The sequence below is a fragment of the Notamacropus eugenii genome, chromosome 1 (genome assembly GCF_028372415.1).
Source record: "Notamacropus eugenii isolate mMacEug1 chromosome 1, mMacEug1.pri_v2, whole genome shotgun sequence".
In the NCBI taxonomy this organism is placed as follows: domain Eukaryota; kingdom Metazoa; phylum Chordata; class Mammalia; order Diprotodontia; family Macropodidae; genus Notamacropus; species Notamacropus eugenii.
In genome coordinates, this window is record NC_092872.1 from 59,634,585 (window position 1) to 59,646,871 (window position 12,287).

Sequence of the window (12,287 nt, forward strand, 5' to 3'; positions counted from 1 at the left end):
AGAACTATAAAAATATCTTTCCACAGTAAATATATTTTAACATGGTAATTTCTTGCAATTGTTGTTTGTATATTTTAATATGTTTTCCCCCTTTCAACAGGATCACCTTTTAGTTATGCACTCTGTATTTAATGGCAGCCTACATTCAGACCAACATGGTACTTGTTGAATGAATGAATTAAATGAAAACAGTGAGGTGCCCCCTCCAACCTCCTTTCACCAGCCAGGGATCTAAGCTGGGCATAGTCTTATTTTCATTTTTATAAATGATCCGGAGGAGGGAGTGAAACCTCCACATTTGCAGATGACACTGAGCTGTGCCGAGTAGGGAAATGCCAAGTTGATGGTGATAAAACCACCAGGAGATCTCACAATGCTGTGTGAGTGGGCAGAGAAGTGGCAGATGATGGACTTCAATGTGGGCAAGTGCAAGCTACTGAATTTAGGGAAAAAATAATCCAAAGTAGACTTTTCAATCTGATGGCTTCCATGTTCTTAGAGACAGCCCAGAAAAGGAACTTAGGATCCATTATTGAAGACTATGTCCTGAAACTCTTGGCCCCATGTGCTGCTGTACCTGAAAAGGCATTCATAGCTTTCTTCCCCTTTTCTCCACCTCTGTAAATCCTCCCTATCCTTCAAGACCCAGTTCAATATCCACTGTTTATCTTCCCATTCTCCTCCATGAAGCTTTCCTTGATTATTTTGGGTAAGTCACCTCTCTGACTTCCTAGGATACCCTTCGGCTCAGTATTTAATTACTCACTAATAATTTTTTTGAAGCAAAGCAATGGTGGACTAGAAGGAGCTCTTATTTGAGTAAGAGCCATGAGCTTGAATCTTATTTCTCTAGCTTATCTTCTATGTGACCATGGAAAAGTTATTGCCCCATGCTGGAATTCACTTTGTTTTTCCATCTAGAATGAAGAGGTTGGACTAATCAATCTCTAAAGTCCCATGTTAATTGTTATGATCCTATTTTGCCACTTGTCTATGGGATCTGAGGTACACTCACTTACTTCTTTATGCCTCAGTTTGTCTGTAGATTAACATAGTTTTTATGGTTTTAAAAGGATTAAATTGGTTAGAAGTTTGGATTCTGCTTCCTGGGTAGGAGATGTGGCATGGGTCATAGAAACATAGGAATATAGATTTAGAACTGGAAGAGACCTTAGAGGCTATCTGGTTCAATCCTCTGATTTTCCCTACATGAGGAACTCAAGCTCAGAGAGATTAAATGGTTTTTTCATTTTCATTGAGGCATTAATTAACAGCACTAGGATTTGAAAGCAGGCCATCTGATTTCAAACACAGGATGCTTTCTACCATACTTCACTGCTTCCTCTGCAGATATGAAGTAGATGCCCCCTCAATGATAATTCTCACTACTTTTAAGATAATGTGATTATAAACACATTATTCCAAAGACAGAGACAGAGGCAGGGTACATGGAAGAAAAGGAGGAAACAGTCTTTGGCCACTGGAACAGAGATGAGGATCCACCAGATTCTGACAGTCTTCTTTGAAAAGAAAACTGCAGGTATGCAGAGCCACTAGTCAAGATATCCAGAGGGTGAACTTAGCCATTAAATATGCAAACATGGAGGAACTTTCATCTGGAGCTTGGAAGGAGCATGATCATGAGTAGGACTGTGAGAATGGATGCTAATGATATTATAACAAGAGTAAATTGCATTAGAGGTTGGTCATCTAGGCATGATATTTTTCTGGTCTGCCATCATCAAGGAGTTTAGAAGATAGTAGAAATTTATGATCTGACTACCGAACCATGTATCCAAGGAAGCATATGAGTTATTTGTATGCAATGAGTAGTTTGCTATAACTTTTTGCTAAAGCAACATAGTCTCAGTTTAGATTAGGGATTTTTAGTCTTTTGTTTTTTGGGTCATGGACTCCTTTGTGGGGTGGGGGCAGTGGGTTCTGGTGAAACCTAGTCTTAGAATTAAGTTTTTCAACCACATAAAACAAAATGGGTAAGATCAGAAAGAAAACCAATTTCACTAAAATAGTTATTGCAATATATAATTATATTAAAAATGTACAGACCCAGGGTAAGAATTCATGACATCTTCTCTGTGTTATTTCCAACCTTCATGGCCAGAATAGGAATGAAAGCTTGGGAGCAAACCTAGTTGTTCCATCTGTATTGCCTACCTCTGAGGGTGATTATGAAGACCAATGAAGCTAATGCATTTAAGAACATGCTTTGTCTTAGATGGCAGAGTAGAAAGACACATATACTCTAGTGCTTCCCTGATAGCCCACAAAATACCTGTAAAAAATGACTCTCAAAGAATTCTAGAGCAGCAGAAGCCACAGAACAACAGAGTGAAAGAGGTTTCCAGCCAAAGGTAACCCAGAAGGCTGACAGGAAAGGTTTATCTCACGGGACCCTGAGCAAAGCGGAGCCCAGCCCTGGCCACATGGCACTGGGAGGAACAGCACCTGAACAGTCTTCCAGGGCAGAATTCCCAGCAGGGAGGGTCTCAGATTCCTCAACCCACAAGCAACAAAGAAAGCTCCAAAGGTCAGTGTGGGAGGTCTTTCCCAGCTGGGCGAGAGGGGAAGGGGGTTCCTACAGCATTAGCCCCAGGCGGGGGCAGCAGTGGGAGGTGGGCAGCTAAGGTGGCTGGGGAAGCAACCTGGGTCCATTGTCCAGGCAGCTCAGCTTAATGCCTCTGGGGGAAGTGAGCAGCTGCTCTGAACCTCAGCCTTGTACTGGGGAGAGGAGAAGCACTAGGATCCTCCTCATGACAGAGAATTCAGAAGTCAAGTAACTAGCTGGGAAAATGTCCAAAAAAAAGGGAAAAAGATAAGACCATAGAAGGTTACGTTCTTGGTGAACAGGTGTCTCCTTCCATCCTTTTGGATGAGGAAGAACAAGGCCTACTGTCAGAGGAAGTCAAGGCCTCTGCCTCCAGTATCCTCAAAATGAATATGAAATGGGTTCAGGCCATAGAAGAGCTTGAAAAGTGTGTCACCAGCCTGCTAAAGGAGAACCAAAAAAGTGCTGAAGAAAATAGTACTTTTAAAAAGAGGCTTACCCAATTGAAAAAAGAAGTCCAAAAAGCCAATGAGGAGAAGGAGGCTTTAAAAAGCAGAATTTGCCAAATGGGAAACAAGATTCAAAAGTTCACTGAACAAAATAATTCTTTAAAAGAGAGAATTGAGTTCAGGGAAGTTAATGACTATGAGATAAACCAAGTAGTTAGAAAACAAAATCAAAAGTTTGAAAAATAGAAGATAATGTGAAACATCTCATAGGAAAAACAACTGGCCTGGAAAATAGATCCAGGAGAGACAATTTAAAAATTACGGGACTACCTGAAAGCCATGATCAAAAAAAGAGCCTAAACATTACCTTCCATGAAATTATCAAGGAAAACTACCCTGATATTCTAGAACCAGAGGGCAAAATAAATATTGAAAGAATTCACCAATCACCTCTTGAAAGAGACCCAGAAAGAGAAACTCCTAAGAATATTGTGGTCAAATTTCAGAGTTCCCAGGTCAAGGAGAAAATACTGCAGGCAGCTAGAAAGAAACAATTCGAGTATTATGAAAATACAATTAGAATAACACAGGATCCAGCAGCTTCTATGTTAAGGGACTGAAGGTCTAGGAACAGGATATTCCAGAGATCAAAGGAACTGGGATTAAAACCAAGAATCACCTACCCAGCAAAACTGAGTATAATATTTCAAGGGAATAAATGGTCATTCAATGATATAGAGGCCTTTCAAGCATTCATGATGAAAAGACCAGAACTGAATAGGAAATTTGACTTTCAAACACAAGAATCAAGGGAAGCATGAAAAGGTAAACAGGAAAGAGAAATCATAAGGGACTTACTAAAGTTGAACTGTTTACATTCCTATATGGAAAGATAATATTTGTAACTCTTGAGACTTTTCTCAGTATTTGGGTAGGTGGAGGGATTACACACACACACACACACACACACACACACACACACACATATAGACAGAGAGTACAGGTTGAGTTGAATCAGAAGAGATGATATCCATAAAAAAATAATAAAATAAAAATTAAGGGGTGAGGGAGAAAAATACTGGGAAGAGAAAGGGAGAAATGGAATGGGGCAGGCTATCACTCATAAGAGATAAGAAAAATCCTGTTCAACGGAGGAGAAAAGGGAGAAGATGAGAGGGGAAAAGTGAAGTTTACTCTTTTCACATATGGCTTAAGGAGGGAATAACATGCTCACTAAATTTGGTATGAAAATCTATCTTACACCACAGGAAAGTAGGGGAGGAGGGGACAAGTGGGTTGAGAGGGATGATAGAAGGGAGGGCAAATGGGAGAAGGGAGTAACTAGAAGTAAACGCTTTTGGGAAGGGATAAGGTCAAATGAAAGAATAAAATAGGGGGACAGGGTAGGATAGAGGACAATATAGTTAGTATTATGCAACTTGATTATTATGGAAGTCTTTTGCAAAATGACACATGTATAGCCGGTATTGAATTACTTGCCTCCTCAGTGGGGATGGGTGGGGAGGGAGGGAGGGAGGGAGAGAAGTTGGAATTCAAACTATTAGAAAGAAATGTTGAGAATTATTATTGCATATAACTGGGAAATAAAAAACACAGGTAATGGGTTATAGAAATTTATCTTGTCCCACAAGAAAAGAGAGAAGATGGGGATAAGGAAAGGGTGGGGTGTGATAGAAGGGAGGGTATATTGAGGGAAGGGGTCATCAGAATGCAAGGTATTATGGTGAGAGGGAGGGGAGAGATGGGGAGAAAAATTAGAACTCAAAATTTTGTGGAAATGAATGCCGGAATCTAAAAATAAATAAATAAATAAATATTTTAAAAAAAGAATGTGCTTTGTCAATCAGTGAAGAAGCATTTATTGTTTTCTATGTGTCAGGCACATAAATCAATGCTAGAAATACAAATCCAAGCAAGAAGAAGGATAGTTCCTGTCCTCAAGGAGCTCACTTTCCAGTGGAGGAAGACAACATGTAAAGGAATCTGTCAAGTTGGCCATGACACTCTTCTAATACACTGTTACTGTTACTGTTGTCATTTAGAACCACACCTGAGAGCTGTAGAGAACTCCCTTTGCCAGTGCCTACCAGTTTTAGCGCACCACAACTTAGAGTCTTGGAGAGGTAACATGGTATAAGAATATTAGTGTCGGATCAAGGAAATCTGGGTTTAAGTCCGACCTCTGACATGAACTGGCTGAGTGACCCTGGGCTAATCACTTCACTTTTTGGGGTCCCAGATAGCTCTTTAATACTCTTCCTATTGGAAAGTAGACATAAGACCTTTTGCTCCCCTTCTGTAGAGCTAAGCTACATGGCCACCCCAATCTAGAATCCCATATAGAAGAGTTGTCCGTGCAGCTAAGGGGGATACATCAAGAAGCTTCTCAAATAATTTTATGTGTGTGCATTTGTACTGATACTTGAAGATACCAAGAAAGAAAACTCTTCATGAACCGGTCCATGAGGATTTGGATAGGCCTGCTATTGACTCAGCGCTGTTAGGTGCTGAGAAAGATACAAGGAAAGAAGAAACAAGCTTATAGTCTAGTTGGAAAAAAGACAGCTTACTGTCAGAGCACTTTATGGTCCATAAAGCCCTTTTCCCCAAACAAGGTGGGTAGTACAAGCATTATTTCCCCCTATTTTTGATCTGGATTTCTAATTATCTTGGTATAACATGTTTTTCATCAAGGAAAGCCCTTTTCCCAGTACAGATTAGCAAATACTTTGCAATTTGTAGGATTAGAGAGTTGCTTGGAGCCAAGAGAGGCTAAGAGATTTATACTTAGTAAGTGGAAGAATTGGGTTCTATTCTTTAGCTTCAGTTTTCCACTATATCGGCATGCTGCACACACATCAATCAATCAACCAGACAATCAATCAACAAGCCTTTGTGAAGCACCTACTATGTGCCACGCCCTGTTCTAGGTACTAAGAAATAGGCAAAAATGACTTCCCCAGGTCTCAGGGAACTCATATGCTGCTTAAGGAGGCTACACTTTCTTATACAGATATAAATAAATATGTATATGTATGTATATATGTATATGTAATACACAGTTATATATACATATGTATATGTATGTATATATGCATAGATGTGTGGGTGTCTTTGTATGTTTATATAAATATATTTTTATACTATATGGAATATATATTTATGCTTGTATACACCCATTCCAACATAAATGCAAAGACATAAACATCAAATTATTTGAGAAAACTAAGTGTTCAACTGATAGTAGCTCCATTAGGAATTCAAAAAAGGGAACTATGGGGAGGAGGAAACTGAAGTAGGAAGGGAGGGCTCATCAGAAAAGTAGGTTTGATCTGACATCGGAAGGATGGATATGAACTCTGATAAATTGTATGTATCTTTTGCCGGAGAAGCTAGCTACTTTGGGAGGCTCTATCACCTTGTTGACAGCAAGATACTGAACTTTTGAAACATAGTAACTCGTGGAGACCATCTATGAAAGTCCATTGGGTTGTAGTTTATGTCAGTACAGACAGCATCCGCATTGATGAAACTGCCCCTTCTTGAAAAATTGAAGATAGATAGGATTTAGAAATGATAAAGAAAGGAGGCCATCTCTCTAAATCCTATCTAGGTGATGTGAGCAAAGGCTATTTCGTCAGCATGAACATGCCTGGAATGGAAAGCTGATTGGCCTGATTAGATGAATGGAGTATATTTGGAAACAGTGGGGGGAAAGCTGGCTAGGTGGAAGTATTAGAACAGATTATGGGAAGCTTTGAAAGTAAGGTAGAGGATTTTAGGAAGGCATCATTTGAGAAGTCAGAGTGGTGTAGTGGGAATCAGGAGACCTGTGTTTGAGTCCTTGCTTTCTCACGTATTAGCTATATAACTTTATAACAAGTCACCTCACTTCTCTAGGACTCAGATCTGCATCTGTAGAATAAGAGGACTGGTTTTTATGATCTTTTAGGTCCCTTTCAACTCTGACATTCTATGTTCTATGTCTGAAGGTCCCTCTCAGCTCAAATTATATGAGTAATTATGTACTTAATGCATGTTTTTAATTGAATTGAATATTCTATATTCTAATTTTCGAACTGGAGAAGAAAATGGCAAATCACTCCAGTATCTTTGCTAAGAAAACCTCAAATGAGGTCACAAAGCGTTGGACATGACTGAAAATGACTGAACAATCGGAAGTTCTCTCATAACTCTAACATTCTATGTTCTCTGTGGTCCCTTTTAGTACTAACATCCTATGTTCTAGGTTCTAAAGTCCTTCCTAACGCTAATATTCTGTTCTGTGTTCTAATGTGTCTTTAGTTTCTAAGAAGATATTTAGCTCTAAGATCTAAGATCATTGTTCTAAGATCCCTTCTCATTCTAACCTTCCATGTTCTAGGTTCTGTAGTCTCCTCTAGCTTTAATATTTCAATTATCTAATGTTCTAATATTCCATAATTTCAGTGACTTGATATAGCAAAAAATGGGGGATTATTGAAGGATATTTAGTAGAAGTGATATGATAAAAGTGCATTTTAAATTTAAGGAACGTGAATTTCGCTGTAGTATGCTGGATAGATTAGAGGGGAAGAGACAGGGAGAACAACCACGGGATTTTTGTAATAGTTCAAGTATGAGCACTTGAGAACCTGGACTAGATTGGTGGCAGTAGGAATAGAGAGAAAAGGAGAAGTGTCTTAGAGACCTTCTCAATAACTGGCATAAAGAACTTGATGACATAATAGATATAGGGAATGAAGAAGAGAGAAGAGTTAAAGATATCTCCAAGGTTTCTAAATTGAAAAAATGGGGATTTCACTGGGAGAAATGAGGTACTTGGTAAGGGGAACCAGATGGCAAGGAGAAATGATTAGTTAATGAGTTAATTTTTCACGTTGTATCCTAGACAAATGTGAGATGTACAAGTATGATAACAGCTAAATAAGCCTAGCTAGATTTCTTTCAGTACATTTAAGCTCACAAAATATTTTCTCACAATCCCTATGGGAAATAAGGAGTGAAAAGAATAACATCCCCTTGGAGGAAACTGAGGATCAGAGAGGTTAAATGACTTGTTTAGGATCATATTTAGGTAGCAAGTGATAGAACTAGGGTTTGAATACAGGTCTTCTGAATGGAACGTTATTGCTTTTTCTATTGTTAGGTTGCATCCCCGGATGTAGATGTGTCATGGAGGTAGCTAACAATATAGGACTGGGGAATAAATAGAAGTCAGGGCTGGAGAAACAGCAGAAGCTGTTCAATCTTAAAAGAGATGAATTTTCTAAGGCAAGTGTAGATAGCAAAGGGCAAAAGCCTGTGTAAAGATGGCTATGAGGAAAACTCAAAGGATGGGAAGAAAAAGAGGAATAAACAGAGATGGCCAAACAGGAATGGTCAAAAAGAAAGAAGCAGACCCAAAAAAAGTGTCATGGGAGCCCAGGAGAAGGAGAATTTCAAGGGGATCAAGTGTGCATGTGTGCGTGTGTGTGTGCGTGTGTGTGTGTGTGTGTGTGTGTGTGTGTGTGTGTGTGTGTGTGTAGTAAGGGACACAAAATAGACGTCAAGTCTGTTGAAGACCACAGAGAGAGCAAGAAGAGATCTGAGAAAAGTCATTGAATCTGGCCAAAGTGATGGTTGATGGGGATAGAATCTGGATATTGAGGGTTATGATGGAGTGTGTATGTCCAGTGCAGAGACATATTTTGGAGACTTTTGGTGGTGAAATGAAGTAGAGGAATTCAAGGGTAATTAGGAGTCAAGGTCAAGTGAAGTGTGTGTGTGTGTGTGTGTGTGTAAACATATATGCATATACATATATACACACATATAAACACACACATATATGCGCACATACACAAATACATGTATGTATGTATATATACACACATATATAACATATACATATACACACACCTATCTATCTATCTATCATCTATCTATCTGGAGTGTGTTTGATGGTAGAAGGGATAGCGATCATGTTGAAGGCATGAAAATGGTAGAAGTGAAGGGAATATTTGTGGGAACAAGTTTCCTGTTGAGGTAAGAAGGGATTGAATCCAAAACATAGGTGAAACAGTTGACCTTAGAGTGGAAGGAAATTTCTTTTGATTTCTAGAGGAAACAACAATTACCTGTTTAGTATCATGTCAAGGTGAAGGCATGATGTATAATATGAGGAAGGTGAAGGATATATTCTTCTCCCCTTGTAATCTGTCTTCTGACTTCCTCATTCAATTGAAGCTACCCTCTCCAGGATTATGTGATTATACAAAATAGAACTCATTATCCCTTCCCCTCTATGGAAAAACCTCCACTCCTTCCAACTTACCTCTTTCTATTAAGGGTTCCACCATTCTTACAGCTACCACAGTTTGACATTTAGGAGTCATTCTCAATTCTTTATTTGCAAGACCTCTGTCTCACCCCACCCCTAACCCTAATCAGTTGCCAGGTGATGTTGATCCTACCTAACTTAACAACTCTCACATCTGTTTCTTTTTCTTCACTCACATGATAACCATCCCAATCCAGGCCCTTTACATCATTGAAATAGTTTTAATTGGTGACCCTAAATTTAGTGCCTCCCCTCTCCAATCAGTTCTCCAAAGAACTGCCAAATTGACAATCTTGAATTATAGATCTGACCATGTTACTTCCCTGTCCCAGAAGCTTCAGTGTCTTCCTATTGCCTCTGAGACAAAAAACTAAACTTCTCTGTCCAGCAAAATCTCTTAACAATCTGATGATTTTCCTGGACTGATTACAAAACATTTCTTTTCTTGCACCCCATACTTCAGCCAACTTGGCTGGCTTTCTGTTTCCCATACATACCCTTCCATTGCATGGGCAAATCGTCTTCTTTCCTTTCACTTCCTGTGATCCCTAGGTCCGTTCAAGACCGCTCAAATGCCACATCTTTCAAAGAGAAATCCTTTCTTCTTCCTTCAATTTTTAGGGTCATCTCTTTCCCTAATAGCCATATACGTATTTTGTACATAGCTTGCATTTTCTTATCATTAATCTTGCTGCCTCTTCTCAGGAAAATGTAAGATGGTTAAGGGTAAGGACTGTCTCACTTTTGCATTTGTATCTTCAGCACTTAGCATAATGCATGGTACATAGTAGGTGCTTAACAAATGTTTGCTGATGGGTTGATTGCTAGCTCCATTAACTGTTTCTCACTCTCCATCCATGATGATCTCTCTGTAGCATTTGGGGTTATTAATGACTCTTCCTTTGTGAAGACTTTCTCTTGGTTCTTCTCCTACTTCTCTGATCACTCATTCTTAGTCTCTTTTACTTGACCATCTTCCTTAAACTTAACATTAAATTTCCTACCTCTCCATACCATTGCACAGTATATCCTCTATGCCCGGAATATATTCTCTGTCTGCCTGCACCTCCTTAGATTACTATCTTCCTTCACAATTCACCTCCTATGCTTCTTCCTTTTTGGAAGCCTTTTCTAATCCCTCTAATTGTTAGTGATACCTCCCTTTTCAATAACTGTAAATTAGTTATGTGTTTATATTTTTATGACCATAAACAAGTCATTTGACCTCTATGGGCCTCAGTTTACCTATCTGTAAAATGAAGAGGGGGGTTAAATGGTATTACTTTTGAGGTCTCTTTAAGCTCTAGAATTATGATCTTATGATTCTATTTTCTATCTCCCCAGTAGAATATAACTCTTTTGAAGGAACTTCATTTTTGTGATCGTATTTCCAGAACCCAGAACCAATTCCCAAGTGTTTTGCACATTTTAGTGTATTCAGAACTGTGATATCACTGGTGTAGGGTTAATGTTGGAACTCTCAGTGTAAAAACCCTCTGGTTGTCCTGCACATACTAGTTTCTTAAGATTTTTTTTTAAGTATTGGATGGGATGAATAGTAGGATTTCTGAGCAAGAAGAAGGGTCTTAATAAAATTGGGTAGCATGAATTTTTAGTGAGCCAGTTTTCATGTCTTTCCCCAGCAGTGGTCTGACAAAGGTGGAATCTAGTTTGGCATTGGCTGCTGGTTTCTTCTTGGAAGAAGACCAAGGAATTTGAAAGAGAATTCAGGGTGCTAGAGACATGATGTTGAAGTATGGCCATAGATTGTTGGAGAGGGATTCATGTGAAGCTAAGGTGAGTCTAGCTACCTGACTGAAGTTCTGAGTAAACTAAAATGATCAGGAATATTCAGAGATCACCATAAGAATATAAACTAAAAAGATAACACTTGTTAGTCTGAAAGCATGAAGGCTAAAGGCATATATGTGAAGTGTTTAACATCATGAAAGGCAGGAAGACAATGAACATAGGAGGGTTGGGACAGTGAGAAGAGCTCTAGAAGGGCTAGGAGAAGACTTGAGTTCTAGCCAGAACTTGATATTCACACATTGAGTGACCTTCCTTAGTCCTGGGAACCAATAGACTCAACGAATAAAACAAGGAGGTTTGGAGTAGATTAACCAGAGTTCCCTTCTATCTCTGAAATTCTGAAGTATCGTTACTTACCTGGGAATATTGGAGCCAGAGTCATCCCTTAAAGCTTGACTTGAAAAAGACAATTTTATGATAAGCCAAATGGGTAGTAAATTATTAAATTTATCACTTCTCAGAAATGGTTCAGGTTCAAAATAGAAGTAGATTTGCGAAGTGTTTAGTCAATAAGTAAACTATAAATATTTATCAAATGTCAAATCTATGCAAGGCATTATAGTAAGTATTATCCAGGTAAACTAATAAATGCTTTTATTTTCTATCTGGGAAAGCCTGGTCTCTAACCTTTGATGTTGATGTCAGGGAGAAGATCATAGGCTTCTTATTACAAATTCCTAGCAGCATAGAATTTTGGGTTTAAAGTATCCATGGAGTAGGCCTAGTCTGTTTATATTTGGCTATATTAGATGATGCTCTTACAAGGTTATCAGCAGGCGGCTGCTTGGTCTTCTCTCCTGAATCCCAGCACTAGCCCTAGCTTTAGTAACTTCCTCCCCTCTTTTAATTCCCTGAAGGTAATGGGAATCTTTGGGGACAAAAACCTTACAAACCTCTTCTTTCACAGCAAGGAGAAAAAGACAGGATACATTAGCAACTAGCCACCATATTGTTCCCTTAACCTTCTCTTTGTTTCTCTCCACCTCCCAAACTGTGCAATGAGCTTTCAGTTTCCAAGACAAGACTAGAGTGTCCTGTAACATTACCCAATGAGAGCCTTAAGACATCCTTTTGCTGAATGGAAGAGAGAATTCAGAAACTTGGCTGTGGAAAGCAC